Source organism: Rutidosis leptorrhynchoides, chromosome 3 (genome assembly GCF_046630445.1).
Source record: "Rutidosis leptorrhynchoides isolate AG116_Rl617_1_P2 chromosome 3, CSIRO_AGI_Rlap_v1, whole genome shotgun sequence".
Lineage (NCBI taxonomy): Eukaryota > Viridiplantae > Streptophyta > Magnoliopsida > Asterales > Asteraceae > Rutidosis > Rutidosis leptorrhynchoides.
The window spans coordinates 438,384,743-438,409,334 of record NC_092335.1 but is presented as its reverse complement, the minus strand read 5'-3'; positions in this window follow the sequence as shown (position 1 = coordinate 438,409,334).

Sequence of the window (24,592 nt, the reverse complement as noted above, 5' to 3'; positions counted from 1 at the left end):
AAGTATTTTTAGAAAAATAATCATTTAAGGTTGTTTACATGATGGAAAATGATTAACTTCATAAGTTTCACTAAAGTTTGACCTATGACCTGTGATTTCGAATACAAACTAAGGTATTTACAGTTCATAGTCTTAAAGAGGGACTCGATCCAAGGAAGTGACAAGTTGAATCAACGAAAACGGAGTTGTAACGAAGAAACTATGACCAAAACGAGATCGGATATCTAAGACTTGTTTAACTTCGGGATTAATTGGGAAAAATTAAATAAAATCACATATTTCTAAGATAACATGATATTTTATATATATGTACTTATAATTCAATTTTATATGGTTCAGGATCACCCGCAAACAACACGAGAAGATTAATCATAAGATCCCATGTTTGTACGCAACACGTCATTTGACAACACCGGTACTTTATGTACGCAACACGTCATTTGACAACACCGGTACCGTGGGTCAAGATTAATCTCGACCAATACATATACGATGGGGTTTTATTTATTTCGTTAGGGGGTTTTATTTATTTCATTGCGGGTATATTAAACATCTAAAAATGAACCATTAAAATTGAATTACTAACAACGAACTGCTAACTACGGACTAAGGAATTATTCAAAGTATTAAAAGTATAACAAGTATATATATGTGACGTTTGTTTAAAAAGAAAAGGTATTGATATATTATATATGGATAGGTTCGTGATATCAACCGGAGACCAAGTCAAATTATATATATATCTTCAAGACGAAAGTGAGTATATAGTCCCACTTTTAAACTCTAAATATTTCGGGATGAGAATACATGTATTTTATGTTTTACGTTATGGACACAAGTAACTGAAAAATATATTCTACGTTGAGTTGTACCACTGGCATACTTCCCTGTAGCTTGGTAACTGTTATTTACAGCGGTATTGTAAACGCGAATCCTGTTGATAGATCTATCGGGCCTGACAACCCCAACCGGACTGGACGACCAGTATTCAACGGTTGCACAGTACTTCGTTTCGTGACTACACTTGGTACGGTGTAGTAAGATTTCATAATAAAGGGAATATGCGACGTGATTAAATGTTAAGTATGGTTACCAAGTGCTCAACCACTTAGAATATTTTTATTAAACTGTTTATATACGAAATCTTGTGGTCTATATATATATATATTGCTGCCGGCATTAAACCTATATCTCACCAACTTTATGTTGACCTTTTAAAACATGTCTATTCTCAGGTGATTACTAAAGCTTCCGCTGCATTATGTTGAATTTGATCAGGATCTTGCGTACGCATATTTGTGTCAAAAATAAAACTGCATACCCAAGGATTTGTGTTGTAAAATATGCTCGAAATCGTGTTGTTATCATTATATGTAAAGTTTGTAAGTCGAAGATTATCGCTAAACGATAATCATCTTTTTTATTGTCTAAAGCTTGTAACAAAAATAATGGTTATGGTTTGTAATGTATAATATATGCAGTTTCTCTTTTAAAAATGTCGCATATAGAGGTCAATACCTCGCAATGAAATCATACGTTATCTAACACGTTCTTATGGTTAAGGACGGGTTATGACATGTGGTATCAGAGCGGTGGTCTTAGCGAACCAGGTTTGCATTAGTGTGTCTAACTGATAAGTCGTTAGGATACATTAGTAAGTCTGGACTTTGACCGGGTTTGATTTAAAAACCATTGCTTATCATTGTTGGTTAAAATTTATATGTAAATATTATGTAGTACTAATGGGTTAGTTGTTGTGTGATAGATGTCGGGCTCAAAACTTATCATCACGTTCAGCGACTCCGAACCAGAATCTTCAGATGGTGTTCCAGTCATTAACCTATCCGATGATGAAAATAATATCTTTGGGAAAGACTCACAAATTCCGGATGAACCGACTATAGAGAACCCGGAAAGTGAACCCGAGGAGGAAAGTGAACCCGAGGAGGAAAGTGAACCCGAGGAGGAAAGTGAACCCGAGGAAGAAATACAGGAAATTACAAAAGACGAGTTCGAACTAGGAAAGAAACGAAAGGCTAATGAATTAGAAAATTCAAATCCCGAGTTTAGTAAGGATGATGTGGCACCAACTCCACTAGACACTACCACCCCTATTCCCGCTATTCCTATTCGTTCTATCCCGGCATCCAGTTCTTCAGTCCCACAGCCAAAATATAGGCAGACAGCCAGGATAAGCGTTAAGCGATTCTTTGAACCTAAACGTCCTAGAAAATAGACCAAACGATGCGCTGCCGTATTAAACCATGGGATCATATAATGTTTTGTATAATATTATTAGTGTGGTTTGCTTAATGTTCGATGTAAGATAAGCATATGTAAAATAGTGAAGTGTGAAATGCAATAATTTTCCATGGTTAAGTATTATTTAGATGGTAGTAATTGATTCTGTACTAAGCTATTAAGTATGGACATTAACGGGTAGGTACTACCCTAGATATAATTATAAAACGCTAATAAGAAGAAAAGGCTTTTATAATAATACCTGGTTCATATTATTAATAAGCTATAATGTACTGTAAATATACACTACATCTATAATATTCCATGTGAATAATTATTTACTTTTCATTCTTATAGAAGAATATGGCGCGATTGAACCGAATGACGGAACAAGAAATCCAGGAACTCATCAATCAGCGAGTGAACGACAGAATGTTATGGGTCGAGGCTGCAAGAGGTGCTGCAGTTAACCCAAATCCTCGTGTGGGGTGCACTTACAAAACTTTTCAAGCTTGCAAGCCCTCATCATTCAGTGGAACAGAAGGACCAATCGGTTTAACCCGGTGGATAGAAAAGATGGAGACTGTGTTTAAAATCAGTGGTTGTGTTGAAAAGGACATGACCAAGTATGCATCGTGCACTTTACAAGATAGTGCACTCACGTGGTGGAAAAATTATGTGAAGGCTGTAGGAGGAGATGTAGCTTATGATACTCCTTGGGAAGAATTCAAAACAATGTTAATCAACGAGTATTGTCCAAGGAACGAGGTTAGGAAGTTGGAAGATGAATTACGAAGCCTGAAGGTTGTTGGTACTGAAATCACCAACTACAATCAGCGATTCATGGAATTAGTTTTGCTATGTCCTGAATTGGTTCCAACCGAAGAACGGAAGATTGAAATGTACAAAGATGGTTTGCCCAAAAAGGTCAAGGCAAATGTTACAGCATCGAAACCTAAGACAATTCATGAAGCTATAACCATGGCAAACGAGCTAATGGATCAGGTCATCATGGATAAGAAAGTATCCAATACTGATGTGAAGGTATCAGGTAACAAAAGAAAGTGGAATGGAAATTATGATCGAGGTAACCAACAACAATCTTTTAAGAAACAAGAAAACACGCAAGGTGCGGGTAGTGGTTTAAGCTTTGGTTATAAAGGACAAAATCCTTTATGCAACCGATGCCACAAACATCACTCTGGTTACTGTAATGTGGTATGCAACAAATGTAATCGAAAGGGTCATCTTGCTGAAGATTGTAGGGCTCTCATTACAAATACAAATGGTACCAAGACTCTTGCCACCAATGCAAATAGAACTGCTTTGGCTACCATTACTTGTTTTGGGTGTGGAAAACAAGGTCACTATAAGAGCCAGTGCCCGAATCCAGAGAAGAATATCGGACCTGCACGTGGGAGAGCATTTGTTATTAATGCTGGAGAGGCATGTGAAGACCCGGAGCTTGTTACGGGTACGTTTACCATTAATAACTTATCCGCATCTATTATATTTGATACTGGTGCTGATAGAAGTTACGTGTGTAGAGACTTTCACGCTAAATTGAATTGTTCATCATTACCTCTAGATGCTAAGTACATGATTGAGTTAGCTAATGGTAAACTAATTAAAGCCGATAAAATTTGCCGTGATTGTAAAATAAATTTAGCCGGAGAAACATTTAAGATTGATTTGATACCCGTAGAATTAGGAAGTTTTGATGTAATAATCGGCATGGACTGGATGTCCAAAATAGGAGCTGAAGTTGTGTGCGCCAAGAAGGCAATTCGCATTCCTCGTAAGGATAAAACGCCAGTAATGATTTATGGAGAGAAGGGTAAATCAAAGCTAAAACTCATTAGTTATTTGAAAGCTCAAAAGTGCTTGAAGAAAGGGTGCTATGCTATCTTAGCACATGTTAATAAAGTCGAAAAGAAAGAAAAAGAGAAGTGCATCAATGACGTGCCTGTGGCAAGAGATTTTCCTGAAGTATTTCCGGAAGAGTTGCCGGGATTACCTCCATTTAGATCTGTAGAATTTCAAATAGATCTTGTACCAGGAGCTGCACCGGTTGCCCGTGCTCCATATAGACTTGCACCGTCCGAGTTAAAAGAACTTCAGAGTCAGTTAAAAGAATTACTGGATCGTGGATTCATACGACCAAGTACTTCACCGTGGGGAGCTCCAATTTTATTCGTCAAGAAGAAAGACGGATCTTTCCGAATGTGTATAGATTATCGTGAATTAAATAAGTTAACTATCAAGAATCGGTATCCACTACCGAGAATTGACGACTTATTTGATCAACTCCAAGGATCATGTGTGTACTCGAAAATTGAACTAAGATCGGGCTATCATCAATTACGTGTCAAAGAAGAAGATATACCGAAAACTGCTTTTCGGACACGCTACGGTCATTACGAATTTTTGGTCATGCCATTTGGATTGACGAATGCGCCAGCTGTATTCATGGACCTCATGAATCGAGTTTGTAGTCCATATTTAGATAAGTTTGTTATCGTTTTCATTGATGATATTCTTATCTATTCCAAGAGTGAGCAAGAGCATGAGCAGCATTTAAGGTTGATATTAGAGTTGTTGAGAAAAGAACAGCTATATGCTAAATTTTCTAAATGTGCTTTCTGGTTGAAAGAAGTGCAATTTCTTGGCCACGTTGTTAGTAGCAAAGGAATTCAGGTTGATCCAGCAAAAATTGAAGCCATTGAAAAATGGGAGACTCCTAAGACACCAATGCAGATACGCCAATTTTTGGGTTTAGCCGGTTATTATAGAAGGTTTATTCAAGATTTTTCCCGAATAGCTAAGCCGTTGACAGTGTTAACGCAAAAAGGGAAGAAATATGAATGGACTTCTGAGCAGGAGAGTGCATTTCAATTACTGAAAAAGAAGTTGACTACGGCGCCTATTTTATCGTTACCAGAAGGGAACGATGATTTTGAAATATATTGTGACGCTTCGCGACAAGGTTTTGGTGGCGTTCTTATGCAACGGAAGAAAGTTATTGCATACGCATCTCGACAATTAAAGATTCACGAGCGGAATTATACGACGCATGATCTAGAACTGGGAGCAGTCGTGTTTGCATTGAAGATATGGAGACACTACTTGTATGGGGTTAAATGCACTGTGTTTACTGATCATAAAAGCCTTCAACATATTTTCGATCAAAAACAGCTGAACATGAGGCAACGTAGGTGGGTCGAGCTGATAAACGACTATGATTGTGAAATTCGTTATCATCCCGGGAAGGCGAACGTGGTGGCCGATGCTCTAAGTAGAAAGGAACGAGAACCAATTCGAGTACGAGCGATGAACATAAAAATTCGCATGAATCTCAACTCACAAATCAAAGAAGTTCAACGAGAAGCACTTACTAAAGAAAACATAAGAAATGAAATAATGAAGAAGTATGAGAAGCAACTCGTTATACGGGAAGACGGAATTCGATATTTTGCAAACCGTATTTGGGTACCGAAGTTGGGTGGATTAAGGAAGTTGATATTGAATGAGGCACATAAGACAAGATACTCGATACATCCTGGAGTTGGAAAGATGTATCAAGATCTTAAGACGCATTATTGGTGGCCTAATTTATAGACAGACGTTGCAACATATGTTGGGGAGTGTTTAACTTGTTCCAAAGTCAAAGCAGAACACCAAAAGCCGTCAGGATTACTTCAACAACCAGAAATCCCAGAATGGAAATGGGACGGTATTACCATGGATTTCATCACGAAGTTACCAAAGACTGCCTGGGGATACGACACTATTTGGGTAATTGTTGATCGACTTACCAAATCTGCACATTTCTTGCCTATAAAGGAAACGGATAGAATGGAGAAATTATTACGATTATATATAAAGGAAATAGTTTCAAGGCATGGAATACCTATTTCCATTATATCTGATCGTGATAGTAGATTTACCTCAAAGTTCTGGCAATCACTACAGGAGGCACTAGGAACTCGTTTGGATATGAGTACCGCATATCATCCGCAAACCGACGGGCAGAGTGAAAGAACAATTCAGACTCTTGAAGACATGCTCAGGGCATGTGTGATCGATTTCGGAAACGGATGGGATAAATATCTACCGTTAGCAGAATTCTCGTATAATAATAGTTATCATGCGAGCATTGGAGCTACGCCATTCGAAGCATTGTATGGAAGGAAGTGTAGATCTCCTATCTGTTGGAATGAAGTAGGAGATCGACAATTAACGGGTCCCGAGATCATACACGAAACGACTGAGAAGATTGTACAAATCAAGGAGAGATTGAAAACAGCCCGTAGTCGCCAAAAGAGCTACGCCGATGTTCGAAGGAAACCATTAGAGTTTCAGATCGGTGACATGGTTATGTTAAAAGTGTCACCATGGAAAGGTGTAATACGTTTCGGCAAAAGGGGTAAACTGAACCCAAGGTACGTAGGCCCGTTCAAGATTATTGAACGCATTGGACCGGTAGCTTATCGACTCGAGTTACCGCAACAACTCGCCGGAGTACATAATACCTTTCACGTCTCGAACCTTAAGAAGTGTCTTGCAAAGGAAGATCTCACCATTCCTCTTGAAGAAATCCATGTCGATGAGAAACTACAATTCATCGAAGAACCAATCGAAATCATGGACCGTGAAGTTAAACAGCTCAAGCAGAGCAACATACCGATCGTTAAGGTTCGTTGGAATGCTCGAAGAGGTCCTGAGTTTACTTGGGAACGAGAGGATCAGATGAAACAAAAGTATCCACACTTGTTTCTCGATGACGCAAAATAGGTACAATTTTAAAAATTTCGGGACGAAATTTATTTAACGGGGAGGTAATGTAACGACCCGCACTTTTTCGATCGTTCTATACTTATAAGATTAATATTTACATAAATTAAACCTTACCAACATGATAAGCAATCCAAATTGTCGAGATTTATATTTCCGAAAAGAGTTTACACAACGTTTGACCGTCTAGTTTGACCGATGATATCACGAACTATATAACATATGATAATTATACGTTTGTGTATATATATGTATATATACATATTTAACATGATCTAAGAATGTTTTAATATCTCATTTTGTATTAATAACAATAAGTTATAAGTATATTTTAAAACTACTAACTTAAGTTTTCAAAACGATAACTATACGTAATGTTTTTCGACGTAAATACTTATAACCTATATTACTTATACATGCATCGTATAGATATGTATTTTATCACTTTTAAAGGGCTTACATACATAAAACAATATAAGTATATTTACAAAAGATAGCTATATTTGAATCCTCGTTCCGTTTCCTCAAAGATTTCTATACGTATACCTAGAGTATATGTACCCGTATCATACGCAGCTTCTAGATGTATTTACTATTGGTATATACCAATAAAAATCTGCTCCTTAGCAGCCTTAAATGATTAAGAAACATGTGGAACCAACCATTTGTCAAGTAGCATGAATTATTTAGCAAGAAAACAAAGTTAGGTATCTTTTTTTTCCTTTATAACCTAAAAACGTTTTTATGCATGCACACCATTTCTTCACCCCATTTTCTCATACTTACACTTCCATTTCTCTCTCAAAATACTCTTAACTTCATACTTGATCATCTCCAAGCATTTTCCCCATCATTTAGCTTCAAAAACCTTACTTAATCACCATAAGAAAACCATACAAAAACACTTCAAGAAATCCTTCCAAGAACACAAACTTACTTCCAATCTTTCATCCAATTCCATCACCCTTTTGGTTCTAGCTTTTTACTCCTCTTTTACAGCAACCTTGTCCAAGGAACTTGAGGTAGAATCTATGTTCATAACCTTATTCGATTCATATATATATAGCTATCTTATTTTGTGGTATAAAATTTTAACAACAAGAACATAGTTTGAATGTTTTCAAACTTGTTTGCAAACTAAATAGATCCTTCTAACTTAACTTTTAAAATACTTCAAGACCTGTAATATATCATAAATATATGCTAATTTAACAAGGTATAACTTGGTTTTTCAAAGAACACCTTAAAAACTGAATTTACGACGTCGGAGTGCAATCGGGGGCTGTTTTGGGTTGGATAATTAAAAACCATCTTAAACTTTGAATTGGAGGTTTATTTTCTGGAAAAATGATTTTTACTATGAATATGATAACACATAAAAATTTCATGATTTAACTCAAAGTATAAGTATTTTTAGAAAAATAATCATTTAAGGTTGTTTACATGATGGAAAATGATTAACTTCATAAGTTTCACTAAAGTTTGACCTATGACCTGTGATTTCGAATACAAACTAAGGTATTTACAGTTCATAGTCTTAAAGAGGGACTCGATCCAAGGAAGTGACAAGTTGAATCAACGAAAACGGAGTTGTAAAACTATGACCAAAACGAGATCGGATATCTAAGACTTGTTTAACTTCGGGATTAATTGGGAAAAATTAAATAAAATCACATATTTCTAAGATAACATGATATTTTATATATATGTACTTATAATTCAATTTTATATGGTTCAGGATCACCCGCAAACAACACGAGAAGATTAATCATAAGATCCCATGTTTGTACGCAACACGTCATTTGACAACACCGGTACTTTATGTACGCAACACGTCATTTGACAACACCGGTACCTTGGGTCAAGATTAATCTCGACCAATACATATACGATGGGGTTTTATTTATTTCGTTAGGGGGTTTTATTTATTTCATTGCGGGTATATTAAACATCTAAAAATGAACCATTAAAATTGAATTACTAACAACGAACTGCTAACTACGGACTAAGGAATTATTCAAAGTATTAAAAGTATAACAAGTATATATATGTGACGTTTGTTTAAAAAGAAAAGGTATTGATATATTATATATGGATAGGTTCGTGATATCAACCGGAGACCAAGTCAAATTATATATATATCTTCAAGACGAAAGTGAGTATATAGTCCCACTTTTAAACTCTAAATATTTCGGGATGAGAATACATGTATTTTATGTTTTACGTTATGGACACAAGTAACTGAAAAATATATTCTACGTTGAGTTGTACCACTGGCATACTTCCCTGTAGCTTGGTAACTGTTATTTACAGCGGTATTGTAAACGCGAATCCTGTTGATAGATCTATCGGGCCTGACAACCCCAACCGGACTGGACGACCAGTATTCAACGGTTGCACAGTACTTCGTTTCGTGACTACACTTGGTACGGTGTAGTAAGATTTCATAATAAAGGGAATATGCGACGTGATTAAATGTTAAGTATGGTTACCAAGTGCTCAACCACTTAGAATATTTTTATTAAACTGTTTATATACGAAATCTTGTGGTCTATATATATATATTGCTGCCGGCATTAAACCTATATCTCACCAACTTTATGTTGACCTTTTAAAACATGTCTATTCTCAGGTGATTACTAAAGCTTCCGCTGCATTATGTTGAATTTGAGCAGGATCTTGCGTACGCATATTTGTGTCAAAAATAAAACTGCATACCCAAGGATTTGTGTTGTAAAATATGCTCGAAATCGTGTTGTTATCATTATATGTAAAGTTTGTAAGTCGAAGATTATCGCTAAACGATAATCATCTTTTTTATTGTCTAAAGCTTGTAACAAAAATAATGGTTATGGTTTGTAATGTATAATATATGCAGTTTCTCTTTTAAAAATGTCGCATATAGAGGTCAATACCTCGCAATGAAATCATACGTTATCTAACACGTTCTTATGGTTAAGGACGGGTTATGACAAATCAAACCTATTCAAATACCGAATTTGTTACTTTATGCAGAGACGGACCGTTCGTATGTTTAGAAGAAAAAACACTGAATGCTCGAGGTTACGCCTATGTAGCCATGGAAAACCAATTAAACCGACTATCTTATGAATGGGATAGATCATATAACTAAGAAATCTATTTCACAGGTATGTCTGTACAGTTTATATTTTATTTTTTTTTATTTTTAACCTTTTGATAATAAACGCTAATTTGTTCGCTATAAAGTATTAAATTGGTATTGAATAAAATTAGGTTTGGCGACTGAAATTATTGATATCATTCAAAAATTTATTACATCACTGCGCAATTTAACGTTTATTCTTAAGGTATAAATATCTTTAATCAATCAACCCAAAATATTTCAAAAATTCGTCATGAGTTAAATTAGGTCTTGGAACCGAAATTACTTTACCAAAAAGAGGGCGCATATTTTTGATAATATTTGATTGATTAAAGTGGGATAAAAAGCCAAAAAGATTTTTAATTTTATTTTTACCATGTTTTTAAAATTAATATTTAAATCTTAAATTAATATTGTAAACTTTGTAAAAACAATATATTTAAAATTGTAAATATTTGAAAAATTAATATAAGTTTGGTGTGAATTTATAATATGAATTTTTAAATTAAGATTGGTGTGAATTTTTTTATTTTTAAAATATGAATTTTAATTTTATGCATTTTAAATTTTAAGTTTGGTGTGAATTTTTAATATTAATTTTGAATTTCATATTTAAGTTGTGTGAATTTAAAAACAAAAATTTACTTTATCTCATTAAGTTAAAAATATGATTTTTAAAATTCGTCGTAAGTTGAAGACTAGGTCTTTGAACCGAAATTGCTTTACCCGAGGGACGAACGAGAACTTTTATTATCATTATTTTTAATCTTATTGAATTAAAGTATGTCAAAAACATTAAAAAAACCCAAAAATCTTAGCTTTTAAAACAATCGCTACAAAAAGACAAATTTTAAAATTTTGTCGAAGGACGGACTAGGACATCGATCCGAAACGACCTCGTCCTAAATAACAAGGGAAACAAAATTTTAAAATTAATTACTTAATTGTTTTAATTAGTATAAGTTATAAAAAAAAAAAAAAAACACACTGCGAAGAACAGCCGCGAAAAAACCCCAAAAACACCCCCAAAATCACAATTTTTAACAGTTAATCACCAAATCTTTTACTAAAATCATGTTGAGAAGGATGCTATCTAGGAATTACTCAAGAAAAACCGTAAATTTCTACACCTAAACACCATTTAATCCGAAATTAGTGTTCTTGAGCAATTTTTTCCCCAATTTGATTTTGATGCTTTTTAGTGTAATTAAGCTTAAATTGTTTATGTATTATGCTTGTATAACCTAGATTGATGCTGTTTAACATGATTAGAAGCCTTAAACTTCAAATTTTGAGTAATCTAGGGTTTGTGTTCTTGAGCAAATTTGGGGCTTTTTGATATAAACAGGTTATGGCCGATTTTTGTCATGAATTGTTGCTAAATTAAGTAGTGTAACATGTCTAGGTAGTTAAATGATCCAAAATTTGAGCCTAAACATGATTTTGAGAATTAAAGTGGACTTTTTCAAGTCTAAAATTCATGAACTTGATTTTTGAAAGATAATGCCATTTGAAACTTGTTTAATTGCTAGTAATGATTATTTTGACATGTTATTTGAGTTGAATGCTTATGAACTTGGCGAACATTTTCGTATATGCTTATTTGAAAAAGTGTAGATTTGATAAAAATGTGAAAATGAGCTTAAGTTTGATATAAATTGATCATGTCATTGTAATTATTTTGATTGATGATTTTGCTGACACTAATGCATATTTGGATGCACAAAAATTGTGTTTGATGTGTTTTGCAGACTGAAAGGGGTGAATCTTCATCCCAAGCTCGCAATGCTCCTGCTGAGAATGCGGAACAACAGGAGGTGGATAACTACTACAAGCAGGATATACCTCATCCAGTCATGACCTTTTCTGATATGCACTTGGAAGAGTTACACCCGAACCTGAGATTTGACAGACTTTGGATAGATTATCCAAAATACCAAAGGGGTTTGCATACTCTTCATTCTAAGGTTGTTGAGGTACCGAGGGTCATAGAATGGGGACCCTTAGAAGCTGTAGAATTGGCCGGGCCAATTAGGGAATTACTTGTACAGAGGTATGGTAATTCTACTTTTAATGACTGGGTACGTTTATTCACCATGCGTAGACCTGTATATAAAGTATGGTGTGAAGAATTGTTATGTAGTATAGAATTAAATGATCGGGTAGCTAGTTTAACCGACCGATCATTTATTAGATTTTTGTTAGGAGGTTCAATGCGCCACATGTCTTTACTAGACATGGCTCAGGCTTTACGTATATATATGCCTGAGGAGTTAGCATCTGCCGATTGTAGAGGGTTGATACTAAACGGTAGAAAGATAGATGAAAATTTTGATACACACGGTGTGTGGAGTCAAATGACAAGCCATCACCGTTTCAAAGGGGGAAATTACTCTTATTTAGATATAGATAGAGTCGAATTAAGAGTGATTCATAGGTTTTTAGCTAATTCGATTACACAAAGAGGTAAGAACAAGGAAAAGGTAAATGAACAGGATTTGTTTTACCATATGTGTATTCGAGACCCACAAAGCGCTGTAAGTATACCTTATTGTGTGGGTTATTATTTATCAGCTATGGTTAGGGGGATGCGACCGCATAGCATAATAGGAGGTGGTATTTTTATTACTTTGATTGGTGAATATCTCGGTGTGGATATAAGTCGGGGGGATTATTAGTAGAAGAACCAGAACCCCGCGATACTATAGGTTTAAATGTATACCATGGTGCGAAAGTTTTGAAGAGGCGAAATAACGCCGCAGTACAATACCATGGTAGACATCCACAGGCTGAGAGAAACCAACAGCAAGGTAATGTAGGAGGGGGAAATGAAATGCAAGAAATGCAAAGGTTTATAGCTTCACAGGAGTACGAAAATGCTAGACAGAGAGCATTTAAAGATTGGCAAGTTCATCAGAACCAAATCATAGCTCATTGCCAACATATAGGTAGAAACTATATTCCTACACCAAAACCCATCTTCCCTCCCTGGTCTATAGAGATGCAACCACCGTATCCTACGTATAACCCTGCCGAAGCATTCTATAGCACCTATGGTTATGCTTGGAACCCCTATTGGTACCAGTATCATCCCTAGTCTACTTAGTTTTATTTATTTTGTAATTTGTAATATTGATACATTTAATACTTATGTTAATATTGTAATAGTTTTTATAATTTTCTAACTTTTATTCCTAGATTTTAATAATTTTTGAATGTGGGGTAATATACCAAACTTCAAAAATATGTATATATGTTTGCAGTTTATCTTATGTACACAACAGGGTAAAACAACGCATTTTCAAAGACTGGCATTAAGTTCAGCAAAAGCAACTAATTTTGACGACAAGATACAAAATATATGTGAAATAACAACAAGACGGAATGAACAAATGATGTGCACCATTTATCATTCAGCAAACAAACGCCAATATATTTGGAAACTTTGGTAAAAATTTAATCATTTTCACACAAATCACCCTCAATAATTTAAATTGTTACTGATTTCTTGCAAATGAGGGCATTGCAAGATCTTAAGTGTGGGAAGGGGTTAAATTCTTTCGGATTTTAAAATTTTTACTTTAAACACTGGATTACCATTAAAAATACTAGTAAAGCAGTAGTTGTATTAGAATCTAGTGCTCTCTGATAATAAAGAACAGCCCTAGTCTTATATACTGACTACCCAATTCTAGTAAAATTTTACAAAATTTTCAATTAAATGAACTCAAAATCATGTTTATACATATTTATGAACGATACAACTAGGTTATAACACCGAAATTATTGTTACCTCAAAAAGGACATAAATTGAGAAACAAACCAAAATGTTAAAATTCATTTAAAATGGAATAGAGGACGATAAAAAAAGGAAAATAAAAGCCAAGTGTGGGAAAAATTACCAAGTTATCTTAAACATATGCCACATATTTTTGTACAAATAACTGAAAATACTTTTGCTTTGGACTAAACTAAAAAGTTTTACCTGATTTACTGTAAGAAAGATGGATCTACACGATGAATCAATTCCATCATTAAAAGGAAGTAAAGTCTTCCGAAAAAGACACGCGCTTCTTGATTTAGGTCATGAAGTTGTCGTCCAGACCAGCTGTAGCTTGACGAAAAATCTAGAAAAGTCATCACTAAAATCAGCAGGAAATCCACGGACCTCAGCATTAAACAGGGTCGCCAAGTGGTTAGATTTATCCTAACCATGAGAAGGATTTATCTCGTAAAATGGGGGGGCACCATGCAAATTAGCTGGATAAGACTAATGAATCAGATCCCCAGAAAGGATAATCTCCTTAAAGATTAAAAATCAGCTTTTAAGCCTGATATTACTCAATCCTAGAGATTGACCTTAAGGATTGAGAATTCAAACTCATGGAATTCAATGATATCTAAACTCAAGCTTGAACGAGAAAATATTTTGATCAAAATTACAAACCGATTTGTTTTCTGAAAACCCTATTTTCAATGCGTTCATTACCATTGAACGTAAAATCCTAGGAATTCACCTGGAATTCATTAGGTCACCTGAACCAAATCGGGTGTCAACCGTAAGAACGGTGGTTGCATAGCATGGTCAAAGACAAGACCTTGTGCCAGACCGAAAAATTATAAGGGTGAGCTTTACTATTGCTCCTACCAAGGATAGTAATTGCGTCCGACACGTTATAGACCATAATCAAATACATGTCATTAGACATTGCCTTAACAGTTTCTTGTTCAACGCTTTCCTTTACAACCGGACGGTAGTTTACCGAAAAGTAATATACGGGACAAGTAAACTGGACGTGTTGCTTTCCAAATACAAGGTTAGCAAGTGGGTGACACAAAACCGCAAGTTTTGAGCTAAAATTTTCAAATCTGAAACCCACCAAACCCACAAAAATATTTTGCAAACACCGGTAAAGGGTTATTTCGGAAAACTTATCTAGGGTAAAAACTAGATTTAATTTTCAAAAGATCAAATGTTTTCATAAAGATCCAATTTCCTTAATGGATCTAAATTGTTATAGTCATGTGGGACTGTAAACCATATCGTTACTACCATTGTTTATACCGCCGTATAGAAATCACTGATGTACAAAGTGTGAAGAATAAAGAAGTGATTCTAGTATTTCAAGACGATATTGCTTGAGGACAAGCAACACTCAAGTGTGGGAATATTTGATAATGCTAAAAACGAACATATATTTCATAGCATTATTCCTCAAGAAAGACAAGCTTTTAGTTGCAATTGTTCTATTTACAAGTGATATTCGTTTAAATAATAAAAGGTGAAGACAAAAGACAGATTCGACGAATTGAAGACGCAAACGACCAAAAAGCTCAAAAGTACAAAATACAATCAAAGAGGTTCCAATTATTGATAAGAAACGTCTCGAAATTACAAGAGTACAAGATTCAAAACGCAAAGTACAAGATATTAAATTGTACGCAAGGACGTTCGAAAATCTGGAACAGGGACCAGAGTCAACTCTCAACGCTCGACGCAACGGACTAAAAATTACAAGTCAACTATGCACATAAATATAATATAATATTTAAATAATTCTTATAATTATTTATATATTATAATAAATAATAAAAACCGTCGGCAAGAAAGACTCCAAACTGGACTGAGCTATAATTTCAATCTCCGCGACTCGCGGAGTTTGAAGGCCAAAAATGCCGCGAGTCGCGGAGCCCCTAGTTTTGAAAGTCCCTATAAAAGCAACCGAATTCTGAGCATTTTTCATCAATCTTTTTCTTCTTCTCTCATAATACGTAAATATTTATATTTATATTTTAATTTTAATTATAATTCTAATAATAAGGGTATGTTAACGAATGTTGTAAGGGTGTAAGTCGAAATTCTGTCCGTGTAACGCTACGCTATTTTTAATCATTGTAAGTTATGTTCAACCTTTTTACATTAATGTCTCGTAGCTAAGTTATTATTATGCTTATTTAATCCGAAGTAATCATGATGTTGGGCTAATTACTAAAATTGGGTAATTGGGCTTTGTACCATAATTGGGGTTTGGATAAAAGAACGACACTTGTGGAAATTAGACTATGGGCTATTAATGGGTTTTATATTAACTAAACAATACCTTGTTAATTTAATATACAAACTTATAATTCGACGTATTTATATATAACCACATACGCTTTACTGGGTACGGTGGGCGGGATATCTATAAATACCAATAATTATTCATTTTACCGGATACGGAACTGGATTAATAGTTAATAGACTTGTCGAAACAGGGGTGAATTACATTCAAGGGTAATTGGTGTAATTGTTAACAAAGTAGTAAAACCTTGGTTTACACGCAGTCGATAACCTGGTGTATTCATTAAATAAAGTATTAAAACCTTGTAACAATTCGAATCCCCAATTAGTTGGAATATTTGACTTCGGGAATAAGAATAATTTGACGAAGGCTTTCGCACTTTATATTTATGACTGATGGACTGTTATGGACAAAAACCAGACGGACATATTAAATAATCCAGGACAAAGGACAATTAACCCATGGGCATAAAACTAAAATCAACACGTCAAACATCATGATTACGGAAGTTTAAATAAACATAATTCTTTTATTTCATATTTAATTTCCTTTATTTTATATTTAATTGCACTTCTAATTATCGCATTTTTATTGTTATTGTATTTAATTGCACTTTTAATTATCGTACTTTTTAATTATCCCAAGTTTATTTTATCGCACTTTTATTATTCACAATTTCATTATCATTATTTACTTTACGCTTTAATTTAAGTCTTGTATTTATTTTTAATATTTTACATTTGGTTTTAACTGCGACTAAAGTTTTAAAATCGACAAACCGGTCATTAAACGGTAAAAACCCCTTTATAATAATAATATTACTTATATATATATTTGTATTTTTATAAAAGTAAACTAATATAGCGTTAAGCTTTGTTTAAAAAAGATTCCCTGTGGAATGAACCGGACTTACTAAAAACTACACTACTGTACGATTAGGTACACTGCCTATAAGTGTTGTAGCAAGGTTTAAGTATATCCATTCTATAAATAAATAAATATCTTGTGTAAAATTGTATCGTATTTGATAGTATTTCCTGCTAAAATTTAATAGTATTTTATACCTCTCTGCTAAAACATCATGATGCATTCTAGAACAAAGCACATTGACGTTCGATATCACTTCATAAGAGATCATGTTCAGAAAGGAGATGTGGAGCTACATTTTATTTCAACAGACCAGTAGTTAGCAGATCTTTTCACAAAGCCCTTAGATAAGAAACATTTTAACTATCTCATCTCTGAGCTGGGTATGCTTGAACTTTAAAATAAAAGGCAACTTTGTTGGTGTGCTCGCTCTACAACATGTAGGGTAAACCAGTAAGTCACAAATTCTTTCACTTACTGCCTACATGTCAAACAGTCAGCACAACAAGGTCTTTTATATCATGGTTATTCAAATGTTCAAAATGAAATAATAAATAGCTCACAATACTTAATGATACCATAAATCTGAATCTCATTTACTCCCAATGATTTAAAATTAAATTCATTACATATTAAATGTCACAAAGAATTTTTGTATTTAATACAAAATTTATCTTATGGTTTTTAACTTCAAATTGAATTGAAAACTGCTGCATTTAATGCTTAATGGGAGGTATGAGTGTTCAAGCTGATTAAACGTCATGTCAACAGTCTGTGTCCCCTCGAAAACGTGCCAGTCTGTCACATATGCCCACGCGCCTGCAGATGACAGTTGTCATTTTCTCTCTCCTGCACTTTTTCCACCAATCCGAAAGGTTAAATAAGGTGATCAATTCCACATAATAACCTTCGGTTATTAACTCTTATATTTACCTTTCAAATACATACTCTTCTCTCTAAAAATCCCAAATCTTCAAATATTTCATACATTCATCTTCAACATTTCATCAATGGTAGAACAACAACACCAATCACCACCTGCTGAGAATCAGCCAGAGGAACAACAACAACAACAACAATCGGTGGAACCACAACAACCGGAACAACACCCTCTTCCAGTCATAGAGGAACAGGTTGAACTAGGGATGGCAATGGATTGGATATGGATCGGGTGAGGCCGTATCCATATCTATATCCATTTATTTTTTTTTACTTTTCATCCATCCATATCCATATCCGTCGGGTGAAGCGGGTTAATGGATAATTATCCATATCCGTTTAAATTTATTTTATTTTTAACAATTATAAGAGGTGGTTCACTATATACGATCAAAAGTAATATTTTTAATAGTTTATGCGATCGAAAGTCACATTTTACTAATCTATATAACAAATATTCAATAGATAACCTATTAAACGTGTAAAGATATCAACATGTAAGTTGCTTATTTTTAGTAACATGGAATCACATTTGAACCACCAAAGTGCGATAAATACATTTGATTATTTAAACAAAACCAAATATAAGAAGAAAGTTATATTTTTAGAGAAAATATAAGGAAAGATGAATATGAATATAATTAATGAAATATCACTACATAAATGATACTAATTTGAGTGATAAATTTATATATTTATTTATTTCGGGTGAAAGCGGGTTCATCCATGGATGAAATTTTTTCATCCACATCCATATCCATATCCATTTAGATCGTCCATATCCACGAATAATCGGGTGGATCGGATGGATATCTACTGGATCGGGTATCCATTGCCATCCCTAGGTTGAACAGGCACCATTGTTCAATCTTCACCCGAACTTGATCAGGGCTGCTAATGCACCAGACCATGCACTGATTCGCCTTTCCAGAGGCAATACAGCACATGCTCTCTCTATTCCCAAGTCTAAAGCCAACATTGGCTATGAGGCTTTGATCGACTACATCAGGCGATGCCCCTTGGCGAGATCCATCACCGGAGTTCTTTCTCACCTTTATCCGGCCTGTTTAGCAAGATTCTGCTATACTGCCACCATGGCCACCACTCAACAGAATGCTCCTTGTATTCGTGGCATGGTGACTGAAACCCTAAACTGCTCGATCACTGTTGATGCCATCCGCCGTGCCCTTCAATTACCCGGTGGTCCATTTGTTAATTCACTGATGAGCGATGATTTTTATGAGGGAAGTGCTGGAGACAATCGGATATGCTGGTCCAAATGCTCATACGCTGCTAAGGAAGAACATGCCACCGCTGTGGTATTACTTTTTCGGGCTGCTGACCCAGTGTATCGGCCAAAAGTCTGGAAGTTTTGATCAGTGCTCAGATTTTGAGCTGAAGATTGATCACGGCATGCTATTTAACCGTAATATTGATTACGCCAGTGAAATCTATTTAAGGCTAAGGGAAATGGTGCTTACACCCAAACGAACACATCTAATCCCCTTTCCAAGGTTTTTGATCCTTGTTTTTTAAAATGAGCTGGGTGAAGTTTACCAGCAGATTGCTGATGAATCATTTGAACTGCCTCTAAAGCAAGGGGGTTCCAAAGGATAAACCTACTACTCCATATGCTGCTTTGACACCAGCAATGCTTGAGTATCTCGCTGCTCAAGGTGGAGTTACCCAAACGACTACCTCTGGTGTTACACCAGCTGAGGGGGAGGGACCTCAGCGAAAGCCAGCTGTGAAAAGGAAGAAGCCTGCTACCTCAACTAGTACAACCACTGTCTCACATACTGGTAAAGTAGTAGTTGTATTAGAATCTAGTGCTCTCTGATCATAAAGAACAACCCTAGTCTTATATACTGACTACCCACTTCTAGTATTGGAATCCGTTTCTTAACTATTTCTTGGTAACAGGCAAATCCAAATGAGCTAAAGCTGGCTCCAAGCAAACCACATGAGGGATTGCCCCAGTCTCAACTGCTGCTTCTGAAAAGAAAGCTGCTATGGAACCTAGTGCGTCTCTAGACCAAACAGCAGAAATCTCTAACTTAATTAAAAATATTTTAACTGCTGACTTGAAAAATGAAAGTGGAGTTAAAGGTACAACCCTTACTCCCAAGCTGACTGGTTTTAAAACTAGTGTTAAGAAGAGTAGCAACTCATACTCTTCTAACTAGGCACTTCCACATTTTTCTAAAATGAACATCATGCAATATCCTCTGCTGACAGTACAACCAGCAGAGAACATAACTGACCCCCAAAGTAGTCTTGAGCTGGTTCCTCATCGTGTTGAATCAGCTCAGGCCACTACACAGCCTAAATGTTACTTGGATCATGCTAAGAGTCTCACTCCTACATCATTACCAGCCAGAAGTCTTACACTATCTGGGTCAACATGTGTTGCAAATGAGTCAGCAGAGTCACAGCTGTACTTACAGACACCTAACTCTGTCTCAATCGAAGGGCTGACTAAATCATCAGTCTGTCCCCAGAGACCAATAACAGATGCAATTGTTGAGTCAAATTTATTTGGTTCTACAGTTGTTAACATAAAATGTTCTTTTGTTTTAGTTCTTAGCAGGGTAGATGAACAGGCAGAGGGGGAGCAAGAAAAGGATGTTATTATTTCTACTGATGAGCTCTCCATTTCTAATACTGGTGTTGGTGCTACTGATTCGTCTACTAGTGGTACTGATACTCGTACTATTGTTTCTACTGCTGCTGGCTCTACTGGAGACAATGTGGTTGTTGGTTCCACTGTTCTTACTGGTAATGAGGAGTTCGCTACTGCTGATATTTTTGCTACTCCTCCTACTGTCTCTGGTATTGCTGCATCAACCACTGATTCTGTAGTGGTTGAGGAGATGATAATGGAACCTCCTCCTGTACTTGAAAAGGTCATTGGTAATATTGTTAAGGAGGTTCTTGATGTTGATATTTCTGGCACTAACACTGTTACTTCTCCAACTGCTTCTATTGAGGAAATTATCACAGGTAGTGACCAAGATGACGTGGTGCATGAAAGGACCCGTCCTAATCCATCTGGATGAATACATTACATTTGGTTACATCGCGAGGTACTTGACCTCTATATGATACGTTTTACAAACATTGCATTCGATTTTAAAAAGACAAACTTTCATTTACATCAAAAGTTGACGGCATGCATATCATTTCATAATATATCAAACTATAATTGACTTAATAATAATCTTGATGAACTCGACGACTCGAATGCAACGTCTTTTGAAATATGTCATGAATGACTCCAAGTAATGTCTCTAAAATGAGCAAATGCACAGCGGAATATTTCTTTCGTACCTGAGAATAAACATGCTTTCAAGTGTCAACCAAAAGGTTGGTGAGTTCATTGGTTTATCATAATCGATCATTTTCATCATTTTAATAGACCAAAAGAATTTCATTTCCATTTCTCATAAATATACGTCCCATGCATAGAGACAAAAATCATTCATATGGATTGAACACCTGGTAACCGACATTAACAAGATGCATATAGAATATCCCCATCATTCCAGGACACCCATCGGACATGATAAAATCGAAGTACTAAAGCATTTCAAAATCCAGAATGGGGCTTGTTGGGCCCGATAGATCTATCTTTAGGATTCGCGTCAATTAGGGGGTCTGTTCCCTAATTCTTAGGCTACCAAGCTAAAAGGGGCATATTCGGCTTCGATCCATTCAACCATATAATGTAGTTTTGATTACTTGTGTCTATTTCGTAAAACATTTATAAAAGCGCATGTATTCTCAGTCCCAAAAATATATATTGCAAAAGTATTTAAAAAGGGAGCAAATGAAACTAACAATCCAATATTTTGTAGTAAAAATATTCATACGACGAAACTGAACAATGCAGGGTTGGTCTCGGATTCATGAACCTATATCATTTATATATATATTAACACATATAATGGTAATCGAACAATTTATATATATTATATCTTATATATTATATATCTTATATATATATATATATATATATATATATATATATATATATATATATATATATATATATATATATATATATATATATATATATATATATATATATATATATGATTGATATTATATACAAAATCAATAATTTGTTATATGTAAATCTTTATATAATTAATTTTAATATATATAATTATATGTAATATTATGGTAGTCGTAATAAATATACTCTTATATAGAAAATATTTATTTGTAATAATACTATTGTTAATATGAAAATAATAATGATAATGATAATAATAATAATAATATTGATAATAATAATAATAATCTTAATGATAATTTTAGTAATAATGATAACTTTAATAAAATGATAATTCTTAATGATACTTTAAATAAAAATGATAATGATAATAATAATAGTAATAATAATAATAATAACTAATACATATATATTAATACTTTTTTACTAACAATGATATTTAAGGATGATATTAATAATAATAATACTTATATAAATAATAATAATGATAATAATATAAATTTTATTAATGATAATGATAATATAACAATAATAGTAATAATAATAACAATAATAATAATAATAATAATAATAATAATAATAATAATAATAATAATAATAATAATAATAATAATAATAATAATAATAATAATAATAATAATAATAATAATAATAATAATAATAATAATAATGAGACTACCTTTAAAAGAAGCTTTAAAAAAAATAAATACCATGGCCCGGGCTCGAACCCATGACCTCTTGCTCACTCAAACACTCCCAAACCACCTGCTCTACTCATTTTTCTGAATTAAATCCCGAGTTTATATTATATAACCTATATAATCGTCAGTCCCTCTTCTTCTTCTTTTTCTAAAAATAATGCCATGGCAGAGGATTGAACTCGCGACCACTTGAATACCCTCATACGTTCTAAACCATCACGCTGTTTCCATTTTCCTGATGATTTACTAACCTAAACTAAATATATATTTCGTAGTCCATATCGATTATAAACGATTCACAACAGTTGATTACATCGCGAGGTACTTGACCTCTATATGACACATTTTACAAACATTGCATTCGTTTTTGAAAAGACAATCTTTCATTACATCGAAAGTTGACAACATGCATACCATTTCGTAATATATCTTACTATAATTGACTGAATAATAATCTTGATGAACTCAATGACTCGAATGTAACTTCTTTTGAAATATGTCATGAATGACTACAAGTAATATCTATAAGATGAGCAAATGCACAGCGGAAGATTTCTTTCGCTCCTGAGAATAAACATGCTTTCAAGTGTCAACCAAAAGGTTGGTGAGTTCATTAGTTTAACATAAATAATCATTTCATAATTTTAATAGACCACAAGATTTCATATTTCCATTTCTCATAAACATACATCCCATGCATAGAGACAAAAATATCATTTATATGGATTGAACACCTGGTAATCGACATTCACAATATACATATAAGAATATCCCCATCATTCCGGGATCCTCCTTCGGACATGATATAAATTTCGAAGTACTAATGCATCCGGTACTTTGGATGGGGCTTGTTGGGCCCGATAGATCTATCTTTAGAGTTCGCGTCAATTAGGGTGTCTGTTCCCTAATTCTTAGATTACCAGACTTAATAAAAAGGGCATATTCGATTTCGATCATTCAACCATATAATGTAGTTTCGATTACTTGTGTCTATTTCGTAAAACATTTATAAAAAACAGCACATGTATTCTCAGTCCCAAAAATATATATTGCGAAAGCATTTAAAAAGGGAATAATGAAAATCACAATATTGTATTTTGTGATAAAAATACGTATGACGATACTGAACAATGCAGGGTTGGCCTCGGATTCATGAACCTAGATCATTTGTTTATTCATTAATACATATAATCATAGTCGAATGAATATATATATATATATATATATATATATATATATATATATATATATATATATATATATATATATATATATATATATATATATATATATATATATATATATATATATATATATATAAGTCTAATAATTACACCATTTTTATATTAATAACATATACTTTTTAATTTGTTTTTATATTCAAAATGATTAATAGTTTTATATATATATATATATATATATATATATATATATATATATATATATATATATATATATGTTTCAAATAGATATTAGAAACTGTTAGGATCACCAATTTAAATTAAAACATCCAGACGAGTTCCAATTTCCCTTATGAACATTTTGTTTGACTTTTAATTTCAAGGCTTTGACTCGATGATTCGAACTCGTTTCAAGGAATTAGAAACTGAGATTTGACAGATAGTCCGACTAAAGGATTACAATCACTTATGTATTTTCAGATTTTGGAAAATGATTCGTAGTCGAGTTTTTGGATTAAAGGTGAAGTAGCAGAGGTATCGAACATAACAAAAAAAATTAGTTTATAAATTGAATTTGTAATGGAACTCCATTCATTCCCTCAGTAAAATAGTTAAAGTTGATTGTCTTATAGCTGGATAATTGTCGACAGAAAAGATTTTTG